The sequence below is a fragment of the Grammomys surdaster genome, unplaced genomic scaffold (genome assembly GCF_004785775.1).
Source record: "Grammomys surdaster isolate TR1022 unplaced genomic scaffold, NIH_TR_1.0 220, whole genome shotgun sequence".
NCBI classification, from domain to species: domain Eukaryota; kingdom Metazoa; phylum Chordata; class Mammalia; order Rodentia; family Muridae; genus Grammomys; species Grammomys surdaster.
The window spans coordinates 11,877,499-11,890,816 of record NW_021604665.1 but is presented as its reverse complement, the minus strand read 5'-3'; the positions used below and the strand labels follow the sequence as shown (position 1 = coordinate 11,890,816).

The following is a 13,318-nucleotide window of genomic DNA, read 5'->3' as shown; positions in this document are numbered from 1 at the left end:
ACCGAATTATATGTCCTTTCCCATGGGTGTTATCTGTGATCCTTTAATTTTTGAGGAGACTTATCTAGGTATCTTACATACTAGAAATTTATTACAAGTTAAGTCATAAAAGAGCTTTAATAGAATAAACACACTCTTAATAAAATCTATTATCAAAAGACCTAAGCAAACAGATTTCCTGAGGACTTTTCCTCTAGGGTATTAAAAGATATCACACATGGTTTATGATCTTCTAATAGACATACAGATTAACTCGCCTTAACACGCCCATGTAGAGAATTTTCAAATGGAAGACACAAATACAGATGGAACAATGACTGCACTGAGACACAAAGAAACCAAGTGACTTCACACATAGTGTCCTCAAATGCCTGTTCCTGGAATAGCTCCAACTTTATTTAAAAGGCCTCTAGAGGTTACTAAAAGTTAAAGAATGCTAATAGCACCTCAAAGTCAAGGCATCATGTCTGTTTGCATGTTATATCATCAAGATCCCACTTATAATTTATATACCAAAAGGTTCTGCACATATCAAATGATACTGTACTTTTTCAGGTATCATTATCCTGTCACTGACAAAATGTATTCTTAGAGTATGAGAAAATCTTTTATATTATAAAATACATTTTAAAATAGCTTTGTTGAAAACCAAAAAGGACACTTAATTACTGCCATTATTTTCTGAATGGAACACAATACTACAGACCAAGCATAACATTGAGAAGTATGATTGAAACAGTCAGATTTATGATGTGTACATACACTATTTATATATTATGTACGATATGTACGGTATAATAACAATCCATATGCTGTAACTACACGTAGTTACAACTGTTTGTCCAGTAATAAGAATTTGAAAATATAGATTTAAACACAGTTTCCTATGAAGAACATCACTGTGTGTCTAGTCTGCAAAACAGACTTGCTGACTTTCAAATTCTTAGACACTGGGTATCATACATCCTAGAATTACAACAATTCAATAAAACTCCAACTGAAGGATTAGGTCAAATTTCACATTTATCCAAATTCCAGGGACAATTCAAACTCCCTCCGGACCACAAAAGGGCAAGCTCTCTTTGACCCCGAAAATATAAGATTTTACTACGTAAACATCAAGCTTCCTAAGAAGTTAACCTTCTCAGAACTCAGGAGCTAAATTCTTGTTCCCATTAAAGATGACATTTAGATAAATATAGTCAAGATGTAAATTTCAAATATGCCAAGAGGTCAGTGAACAAGAAAAATAACTTCAAAGGAAGAGTTTTACTCTTAAAATAAAATAAAAGACAGCATTTTATTGTAACACACATACACATACATGCATGCACAGTCAAACACACACAGGCATAAACACACATACACATACATATACACATAGAAGAATATGCATACATTTACATATATACACACAGATAGATGTATGTAAACTCTCTTACACACACACACACACACACACACTATTATGAACCTGATTTATACATGCTCTTAAGAATAGTGAATATCCAATTTCTGTGACACTTTTTATCCCTTGTTACTTCCTCTGGCTACACTTGTGCAGTTTTTTCATTTGATGATTAAACACAGGACAAATGCATAAAGAGACTGATTAAGGCAAAATCTCTTACCAGTAATTTTTGATCCACTGTGGTCTGCCTGGATTATCAAGGTAGAATCATTGTTTTCAGTTTATAACACCTAGAGATAGACCAAAGTAGCAGTTTTAGAGATAATTTCCAGGTATGGAGAAACTTTTAAATTAACTGCTGTCATTACTCTATCAAACATACTAATTTGATTCCTCCTCCCACTTTGCATGACAAACAATCCAATGTTTAAATACCTACTAACATTATTCTGTTGCTTAGGATTCTGGAACTATATCTCAGAACATTCGAAGTCACAAGGGCAAACATGAAACAGTCATGTAATCACACTTTGCATAGGAAGCGTTATTGATGTGCTTCCCCTTACAGATTAAGGTATTCTGGAACAGACCCCAATTTGTCAGAGTTCATCCCTGGCTGTCCTCTCCAAAAGGCTGTGCATGAGAGCCGCTTGCTTTGGTCTGATGCTGTGACCAATGCCTCTAAATGAAACAATGCCACTAAAATGAGGAGAGTTCTATTAAAAAAACACTCCAAAAACAGACCTCCATCAAATGAGAGACAACATGGCCTTCAAGAGGCCATTTCCCACCCACAGGGGTTCATGCCAAGCTCCCATCTTTTAACAAATCAACGGAAAATGAAGGATGTATTTCACTCAATATACAAAGCCTTTTATTGTTAATTCCAAGACCATTTGTGGCTTGGCTCTCAGACTGTAGGGAAGCACCCATAAGCCTGTTTTCTAATTCATACCCATGAACACACCTCTGATGACCTTAGCTTGTCTTTCAAGCACCAAACAGGAACTGTAAGCTAAGTAAATTTTTATATATCTATTGTCGAAATCTAATAAACTTTAATCATACTGGCTAAATATCATCTAGTAATTCTAAAGCAATCTGGCAGAAATTGCTAATTAAGGAGATTTATAAAAGTATAACTTCTTTGGCACTAAAGGAAAGTAAAGATTGTTTTAAAAATATATCTGCAAGTAACCTTCTTCTCTTGCAAGAATTTGCAGGCAATCACATTGGCATCAATCCAAAAGCTTTTGCCAAGAAGCTCTAAACAGATTGTGATGCCTCCGGAGAGAACCTCACACCAGTACACTGGGAAGAAAAAATTCCATGCTAGCATGTAAAAGAAAGTCCCTACTGCTGAGCAATTGACCAAGGGCCACACTGCACAGACTGTGGCCTTTACACCTTTGTTTGGTAACTTCCTTTCAATCCCATTAGGCCTGTTTCTGAAGCCATTATTTTTTGCTTGATTATAACAAATAGAATTGCTTATAGGCAACTAACAATGCACAAAAAAGCACTTTATGTGGCTCCCAACCAGTCTGTGAGTGGTACACACCACTAGAGCACACTGAGATTTCTTGGTTTCTGGAAGCAAACCAACAATGTTTACTTAACTAGGGAAATACACAGACTGAAGTCATCGTCTGCTGTTCAGCATCCTAAAGGTTACAAATAATCTTTCAGTGGCGAAAATTCATGCAGTGTTGGCACAGATTGATTCTGAGTGAGGCTTTCTGATTCACCTGTTCCCTATTCAAGGCTGAAGTTAATGTAAGACTCAGTATGCTTTTATAATTCAAGTGAAGAAGGATGCTGTAAAGTCAGCTTATTACATAGTTGGAGTTCAACTTTTGCTGTTTGAATATTTTGCCATTGTGAGACAACCCCACAAAAACCATTCATGTCATACAATCAGCATTACATGGGTCCCAACAGGTCTCAATTTCTCACCACTGTCAAGAACACACATGACCATAGAAATAAGATTCTGTGCTGACATTCTACTTGGGTTTTTCAAGAGATGTTTGGCCTCAAGTAGGGAGTCTATTGCTATTGGAGCTGCTGATCCGACTTATTTGTATGCTCACAGAGGCTGCCTGAGCCTGCTCAGCTCTCGTCTGCTTCATTCAACCTTGCTTGAGAAAGCTTTCTCATTAATCATGTGTAATCTAATCTCTCTCTCTCTCTCTCCCTCTCCATGTAGTGTGTGTGTGTGTGTGTGTGTGTGTGTGCGTGTGCGTGTGTTATGTGTGTGTGTTTGTGCATTTGGTTTTCCATATATATGAAGGATAAACACTGAGTTATTTGTTTTCCTTTCATTCTTTCCTATATGACCTCCCAAAATGGTGTGTAGACAATACCTTAAATTATAAATATTATTAAAACATGTCCACACATGTTTATTTTTATCTATCTTAAATAAAATGATACCTCTCTATCTTTTTTCTTTCTGATAAATCCTAAAACCCATGAAATTTACTCTCCCTCTCTCTCTTTCTCTCCATATATATATATATATATATATATATATATATATATATATATGGTGTATATAGTCCATCAGTGTCCTAATGCAGGTAGACACACATATAGATGACACCATTATAGTCTAATAAAATACCTTTCCAACTTTGCTGTTATTTCATTTAACTGAATAGGTAATCTTTTAAACTACTTTAATCTAGAAATACTTATCCTTTCTCCAACTATTGGTGTCACTCAATACTAATATCTCATTATTTTATCACTGCTGAAAAAGATAGGTTTATTTCAAACATCCCTAAGATTCTTCTATTTAAGAGATATAAATAATTGTAAGCATCAAAACTAAGGAGGAGACTTGAAAAGAATACAGAAGACTGACTCTGATAATATGGAAGCATAAGAAAAATTGGGTATTTGGTTGCTTCTTTACATTATGAGAAACTATATTGCAGGTACAACAACCTAGTTAAATTTCTATCAATTCAAGAGAAAATACGGAAAAGGAGAAATTATGCTGAGGAGGGAAACAGAACTGTCTCGAGAACAAAGGGAGTAAGAAGTAGATTTGATGTGCCCCATTGGAAATAACGTATCTAGCCAAAGAAAATGTAATACAGAAACTCTGAATTAGTTCATCTCTGGCCCAGACCAACCTCCTGCAAGGAACACCTTGCAGACATGAGGCTGTCTCACATCTGAACATAGTACTTTTCACACAATGCAGTAAGCAACCCCATGAGGTTTTATGTGCTCAGCAAGATAAAAACGTGATCTTTCCCAATGCTGGAGGAAAAGTTGGCTGCATAAGAAATCCTTAGAGATCTGTCTCTTTTCAACATGATGTCTTTCTAAATTATTTTCAAGGTGAGTTTATCCTCAGTGACTATGTTAGAGCAAACTCCAAATAAAATGCAATCCCATCCTTGACAAAGTAAAAGAAGGAACCATAGATATTCCTGCTAGGCTCTACACTAAGCTTTTAACAAACTGGCATGTCCTAATGATTGCTGCAATCTTTGTATCTCCATATGGCTAAATACAGACTGGATGAGTTCACAACTGAATGCATGCAAGCAATACATGTACTTAATGGTGAGTGACATTCCATAGTTCCTTAATGCAACAAGGCTGGGTGTGAATGTTATACTTACACAGAGCAAGAAAAAGTCCATTTTGATTGGATCTATCAAAAGGCAGAGAACAAAAGAAACAACAGAAGGGCTGAGATTATAGCCAGTGTGTACATTCTGACCATGTGAACTTAACACTAGTGATACAGACTTCTAGAATTCTAATTATCTCATTGGAAAACAAGAAATCATAGAGTAATCCTTGAAGCAGAGGTTTAAAGAGTTCAACTTACATTTTAAAAGGTTTATCACAGCAGGGATACAGAAAAGTGCTCACTGAACTGAAAGGGCCAGAGTAGCACCACTCTCTATATCCTTGCATCATGCCACAGCAGACCACCCTCTCAGGGTCTCTAGTTTCCTACATGGTAAGATTCTCTACTCAAATTGAACCAACAAGAAGAAACCCCATGGTATTCAGATGAGGACCACATATGAACCCTGAGAACTCCTGGGTACGTCACATATCTGTGTAGCTACATGCATTTATTCTCAAGGAGAGAAAAAGTCTTCTTTATAATAATGTTGGCATGCTTATAAGTTCCTTAATACCATGGAGAAAGGAAATTAAGAGATAGATCAGCAGTTAAGAGTACTGGCTTCTTCTCCAGAGGTTGTGACTTCAATTCCCAGCAACCACATGGTGGTTCACTTTCATCTGTAATAAAATCTAATGCCCTATTTTGTGTGTGTGTGTGTCTGAAGACAGCAACAATGTACTCATATACATAAAATAGATAAAAAATTTTAAAGTAAAAAAAGTTCAGGAAGTAATAATTTCCTTAGTACCTTGAGTACCTTTTGGTGCTCTAGTGGCTAAGTTCAAAGGCTATCAAAGTTCCACTTGTCCTTTTCTTAAGACTTGTACACCAAATGAAAATGCCACTTCTAAATGTGTGTGTTTATAATGAAGAGTGCTTCTTCCTTTTTCTCTTTTGATGAAAATCTGTTTAGTATCAATTGGCCTATAACACTGTTGATATTCTGGTGGTTTAAAAAATAATCATTAGTGTAAAAGCTGACACATCTCAGCTTTAGTCAATACTGGGTCAATAAACTTAAGACGTCAGGATTGAAAACATCTCTTTTTCTATCATCAGTAGACATTTACCTGGCAGGAATGAGGTATTCTATACTCAAACTCTGTGTCAGATGTTCAATACATGGTTGTTGAGTGACTATATATTTTAGAAAGTGAAATGTTATATGGTATACATAATAGGTCTTGGAACATGAGTCAGTAAATGAGCACACAGCAGAAATTGGTTCATGAGATTAGCAAAAAAAAAAAAGATGCACAACAAAATATAAATCAAACTGGGAAGGGAGCAAAAGGGCAATCAACAATGAATGTTAGTTGTGAAATATTTATAGAAACATCTTTACAAGAACAATATGACAACGTTGGTTGTTTTCCCTAAAATGACCCCAAAACAGGACTCAAAAATAGTTTCTATTTCTCATTACTTTTTGAGAATTTGTTCACTAAAACTTAACTTTCAAAAATGTCAACCTGAAATATAGAGCATGCTTTTCTTAGATTTCTATTGGCGTGAAAAAAACACTATGACCTAAAGCAACTTGTAAAGGAAAGGATACATTTCACCTAATATCTTACAGTCCTTCCAGGAGGAAAATTAGGGAAAGAAAGTTAAACAAGAAAGTGGAAAAAAACTCATGGAGGAAAGGAAGAGAACTTTTTATCCTCTTGCTTTCTTTGACTGACTCAGGTTGCTTTCTTATATACCCCATGGCCACCTTCCCAGAAGTGGCATCTCCAACAGTGGGCTCGACCCTCCCACATCAATATATTCACATAGTGAATTTGGCAATTTGTGGGCCCTTCAATAATAAATCTAACAGAAGTCTATGGAGAAGGTGAAAAACATCTAAAATTTTTACTGTAGAAAGATGAATATATAGAATAATATAGAGGTAGCAAACAAAACACTGCTTTCACAGTCTGAGGCTTTTGGAACTTGGAAGAGAGTTTAACCTCCAGAAAGAAAACTGGAAACAAAATTACATAGAATAGAATTCTAATTCTACTACTATAACGGGCTACAAAAGAAAATAAGTCCATCCCAGAGACATTGAAACATGCTCTTGCCTAGTGCATTCACATTATATTCAAAGAAAGTACTGTGTATATTTATTTCATCTCTACCTCTTAATAATATCCTGGGGAGCAAAGGGATTTTCTCATATCCATGACTATCCCAATAGATATCAACCTGGAAGGCACTGAGTGGGACCAATGGGATCAGTAACACTTAGGTATCTTAGGGATTAATGCAATCCCAGCATGCAATGCACAGTCAGTATCTAAGCCCAATATCTGTCTGTGTCACTTTGGAAATTGCCTCACTCCTCATCTTCTCTTCAATCGTATATGATATGACAAAATTCCCTAGAAAAGCAAGAGTTCGCCATTGTTGAATACTGCTGTTTTAGGGCAGACTCTGGGCCTGTAGGCGTCAATGGAAAAATTCAGATTTGTTCCTGCAGCCTGGAGCAGGTATTCATAATTTTCAAATTCAGGTAACATTAAAGTCTACTTCCCAGAGGGCACAGTCCTTCTGGTTTGCCAGTGTCCTGTTGATCACTATAAAAGAACAAAATTTCCAATCTCAGGGTATGTCCCAGAAATTTCAGATCTCAGCAGACTCAGGATTATCTCCATAAAGACTAATATTTTTGAAATACAAATAAAACTATAAAAGAAAGTTATTGTCTTATTCACTGCTTGTCTTATTTCACTACTATGAAAAGACACCATGACCAAGGCAACTCTTATGAAAAAAAGTATTTCATTTGGGGTCTGCTTCCAGTTGTAGGGGTTTAAACCATTATCATCATGGCTGGGAGCATGATGACAGGAAGACATGCACTGAAAGAATAGCTGAGGGCTACATCTTTATCCATAGGCAGAGGGAGAGGGAGACACACACACACACACACACACACACACACACACAGAGAGAGAGAGAGAGAGAGAGAGAGAGAGAGAGAGAGAGAGAGAGAGAGCGTGAGAGAGAGAGAGAGAGAGAGAGAGAGAGAGAGAGAGAGAGAGAGAGAGAGAGAGGGAATCTGAACCTGGCATGGGCTTTTGAAACGTCAATGACCACCCAACTTGACACACTTCCTCCAAAATGGCGATACCTCCTAATTCTTCTAATCCATTCAAATAGTGTCTCTCCCTCTGATGACTAAGCATTCAAATATATAAGCCCATGGGGGACATTCTTATTCGAACCATCACAATTACTGTCAAGGAAAATTAAATTAGTTAAGAAAGCAGTTAGCAGGTATCACCAGACTTTTCTATCTGAACCTTTTCCCCACAGAAAAGATTTAATCAAGTGAAGAATAGATGAGGGTAATGAGACCTTGTGTCAGCAGAAATGGCAATTGGGTGGCATTATCTGATCATTAGGCAGTTCCTGATGAGTGTGCTCATTCTCCCTCACTCTTCAATAGGCTCCTGCCTTCCTCCAAGTAGCTCAAGTCCCCACCTCTTCCTGCATTATTAGCACATGTATATTCACACATTTGGTTTTTTACCCCTTTTGTCTTCCTATTTATAATTTCAAAAAGTTAACCAGACTAAACAGTGAGTGAGGAATATCCTTCCATCATCATGGGATCTGATGTCAGAGGTGGTCTGTCTTCTCATAACTACTAAAGATAGTGTGCATATCAAAGGACATTGTGTTTGAAATGGTTTTGAAAGCAGCATGAAAAATGCCAATGTTTCATGTTAAAAGTAAATCAAAAAGATAATCTTATAGGTTTCAAACTGGACCTAACTACATGGCACTATTTTCTGAGTCAATTGGAGACTACTTTCCCCAGTAGTAAAATGACCATTAAATGATATATACCCTAGCTTTTCCTAAACTAATTTGTAAAGAAATATTATGTTATATATACACACAGTTCTGACATGTATGATATTAATCTCTAATAGTAGTGTTGTGAGATATTTTAGATAACCCTAACCAAACCAGATGTTTTTGAGAAGAGTTAAGTGTCAGCAGGCTTTCTTCTCTCCCTGACATGACTTGTGTTCATCCCCTCATATCAGTGTATTCTAAAAAGGGGAGTCATCTGGCAAGAATGGCACTTTGCTAGCTGTGTTCAAAACCCCCATTCGACCAGATACTGTGACCTCTGCCATCTGTTCTTTCCTGGATGCCTCAGCCTTACCACATTTGGTGATGTCTAAAGGTCATTGTATTGAGAAATCTCCTGAACTTTCTGGTGGTTAAAGATAAAGTCGAAGGTTACAAGAAGACCAAGGAAGCTATCCAGCTGATTGAGAAACTTAAAGCTTGGAATGACATCAAAAAGGTTTATGTCTTTCAGAGAATGAGAGCTTGCAATGACAAAATGAGAATCCAACAAATGCTACAGTGCAGGGGACCCTACACCATCTATAATGAAGATAATGGTACCACCAAGGCCTTCAGGAGTATCTCTAGTATTACTCTGCTTAGTGTATGCAAGCTGAACATTTCGAAACTTGTTCCTGGTGAGCATGTGCGACATCTCTGCATTTGTACTGAAAGTGCTTTCCAGAAGTTACATGATTTGAATGGCACCCGGTTTATGCTTTTCTCAAGAGTAACTATAACCTTCCCATGCACAAGATGATGAACACAGAACTTAACAGAATCTTGAAAAGCCCAGAGATCCAAAGAGCCCTCTGAGCACCACACAAGAAGATTCTGCATAGAGTCTTAAAGAAGAATTCACTGAAGAATCTGAGAATCATGTTGAAGCTGAACTCTTACGCAAAGACCATGAGAAGGAATATCATTCTTCACCAATTCCAGCTGAAAGAACTGGAAGCAGCAGCTGTTGAGCTGACAGTCAAATTGGGGAAGACTGTAGCAGAGAAGGGAACTTCACACAAGAAGCCAGCAGTAGGCAAGGAAGAAAAGAATCCTGTGGACGTCAAGAAGCTGAATAAGCCTGCAGGAGAAAAGGTGGTTACCAAGAAACCAGCAGAGAAGAAACCTCCCCTAGATGAAAAAGAAAGTCTGCTGCCTAAACTATTAAAAATTGTCTCATCTAGAAAGCAAATAGATACAATCTATTTAAATAAAAACATAGTCAAAGATGCAGTGAGGAAAAAAGATAAGAGTCAGCATCCAATTTTGATAATAATAAGATACATTAATGCAGGGCTAACTCTCTGCTAGGTAGGTTCTTCTATTGTTTTTATTACAAAGTTCTTACTTAAAAATGAAAACAAACAAAACAAAACAAAGAAACAACCAAAAAAAAAAAAACCAAAGTATAAAGAAGATACCTATTGCCCATGGTTATGTAGACATTTCTCCAGAAATACTGTGAAAAGTAATGTAGAACTTTCACATTCATTTTAAATATAGAGTATTGTTCTTTCAAACTGTGAGCTTAGTGACAAAAGTTTTCAAACATGTTTAAATTACAGAAACCAAATGAATTACAGCTCTTTAAAGGTGTACATATGAAATATATACAAAAGCTGCCTAAGGTCTCTCAGTTGCAGTTAAGTATGCAAAGAAATTATCATTGCTGTTATGGAGGCATTCTGTCCCTGAAGCATTCGTGGGGCCCCTTTTTTAGTCACTCAAGTATATGTTATTAAGTACTATGTGTCTGAAATAATAATCATGATACAGCCCTAAATGTGAGGCCCTGTGCCCCCCAAATAGGAACTTTTCTAAAGAAAAGAAGTCTTGATGGTCAGACAATAGTTCCTATTTTCTGCTTGAGCCCTTAAACCTGCTAGTGTGGTCTGAATAGTGTGTAAGAGCCTTCAAACTGCTGGCCAGTGCCATATACATTATCCGAGTGAATTGTAGACATGAGAATATATGGGTTTATATCAGTCCACCAAAGGAAATCAAGAGCTACATTCTCTATACTCTTTTGAGATATGACTGAGTTTCAGAACTCTCTGACTGCACACCAGACTGCATCAACATTTGCCTTGGTTTATGTTTTGAGAGTGCCTTAAGGTGTTTTACACTAACGAACCTCAGAGTGTAGTGAGAAATTCTTTTATGGTTCCAGTATTCCATCAATGAGAAATTCACTTTCTACACAGAAAGTTATTCATAAGAGATTTGGAGACGGCAATTTGTTATAGTATGTAAGTGTGGGTTGTTTGTATTATTATGAAAGTAATGAATATTCATTACACAGATTTGGTGAAATAAACATATATGTGCAATACATATACATATATGCATAATTACATATACATATTTACACAATAAAATGAAAATTGTCAAAGTTATTAACTAGTCACATTACTATAATTTTCTCAGAAATTTTTTTCTTTCTGTTTTTTTTTTGTTAACATTGGTAAATTACATAATGGTATGTTTTCTGATTTAGGAGCATTAAACTGGATTACAAGTTGTAAAAACATAAACCAAAAATGTCATTCGAATTTTTACTAAAGGCAGATCACAAAGTAGTCAATACATGTGCCTTTATGGCAAACAAAATTCCCAATTTTGTTTGTAAGAGTGTCAGAATATTACAGCTTTACAGCATGGAAGAAAGTAAGGATCTTAAATGTCATAAAGTCCCTTTGGCTTTAAGTATATTCAGTTGCCTGTCCAGCATCATTAACCAAAACACCTCCACAGAAAAAGAAAACCGTCTCTAAGCAGTCAGTATTCATATTGAATTTTGTTTGTTTTTGAAATTCTCAACTTGTTTCCAGCATAAGACTAGTGACAAGAGTGAGGGCCCCTTTCTCTTGTGTAGTATCCTGATATGAACCCTTTCCTCCTCTTCTTTCCATCCTGCCTCTCTACATGAAAGCTCTGTCATTATTTTTAATTCTCATGTGCCTGAGTCCATATGCACATACAAAACTAAATTTAGATAAACAATTATATATGTACAAACATCAATGTAAAAAGATGTTTTCTAATATCTTTTAAGTTTAGATAAACCACAGATATACATTCAACTACCAATGTAGAAGGATGCTTAGGTTAGAGAATTTAAAATAGAGAAATTTTAGCAATAACTTAAATATTCAATAACAGCATACCTACTAAGTGTTTCAAAGATATTTTCAAAGAAAATTGAGTACCAGGAGAAGCATCATAATGATATTAAGGATGAAATAAAACACCACAATTTGATGCAAAATTCAAGCTAAACTTTTGCAATGAAAAAAATTCTATGCACCTGAATTTACACAGGAAATGACACTGGAAGAAAATGTTCAACGGGCAAGTACTATTCCTTATGGGAGGAAACAGAAAACAAGGAATAGATTGAAGTTAATACATACATCTATGCTAACTAGGCAGTATTTTGTAATATAAAACTAAAAGTTAAGAAGTAAACAGACCCCTTCCCCACCCCTTACATTTGGCGTACGCTTTGGATATGAGATCATGACAAAAATTATGAAACTAAGAAAAAAGTCAAGGCCTTCCAAATTGAGATTTGGGACTGGGCTTAGGAATCAAGATATTCCTCTCAGCATCACACAAGAACAGGAAACAGTGAAAAAGATATATGGAGAGTGAGAGGAGTGTGAGTATTGATGGGAGGATGGAGGGCAGGGACTAGATCATAAAGAGAAATGCAGCTGATTGGGTGGGCTGTAATGACAGCCCTGGGTGTCAGGCTTAAGTAATTAACCTTCATCTCCTAAAAGACCATTGTATGTTTTAATAGAAAATGACAGGATCAGATTTATATGTCATAGAGATAACTCTAGTTTGACAACTTTATAGTCTTAGAATCAATTAAAGTTTCAATGACATTGGATGTCCTGATTTACTAAGAAGGAGAGAAAAAGACCTGGGGTGATAGCTTAGTTGGTTAAATTCAAGACTTGCAGGTATGAGGACCTGAGTTCTCTATCCCAGAGCTTAAGTTAGAAGCTTGCAATAGTGCCTTACAATTACAACCTCAGAGCTGAGGAGGTAGAAACCAGGAGAAAATCCCTGGGCTCACTTCCAGCCAACCTGGCTTCCTTATCATATCTCAGAACAATGAGAGATTATGTTTCAAACAAATTGAAGATGGTACTTGAGGTATGATATTCAAGGTTTATGCATGTCTCCACATACATATTTACACATGTGTACCCAAATACACATGGTCCTGTACTCAGACTGTGCACACACATAGCCAAGAATCTTTATCTGGAAAGGTGTAGAGTCCAAGAAATTTCTACATAATTCTGTGATCCAAAAGCAACCCATTCTGGTACTTACTAGCCACATACTTCAGTTCTGTCACAACTCTCTGAACTTTT

General features: G+C 36.3%; 1 protein-coding gene and 1 pseudogene across 1 annotated transcript in view; one reads left to right on the top strand and one right to left on the bottom strand.

Annotated features, from left to right (window-relative positions):
- The window catches only part of Chl1 (cell adhesion molecule L1 like), a 148,085-nt gene extending 146,412 nt beyond the window's left edge, over positions 1-1,673 (bottom strand). Inside the window, exon 1 of the mRNA XM_028773100.1 lies at positions 1,632-1,673. The gene's annotated coding sequence lies outside the window, so the exon portion shown is untranslated. The remainder of the gene's footprint in view (positions 1-1,631) is intronic.
- The window catches only part of LOC114625660, a 32,434-nt pseudogene extending 22,196 nt beyond the window's left edge, over positions 1-10,238 (top strand).
- The last annotated feature ends 3,080 nt before the right edge of the window (positions 10,239-13,318 follow it).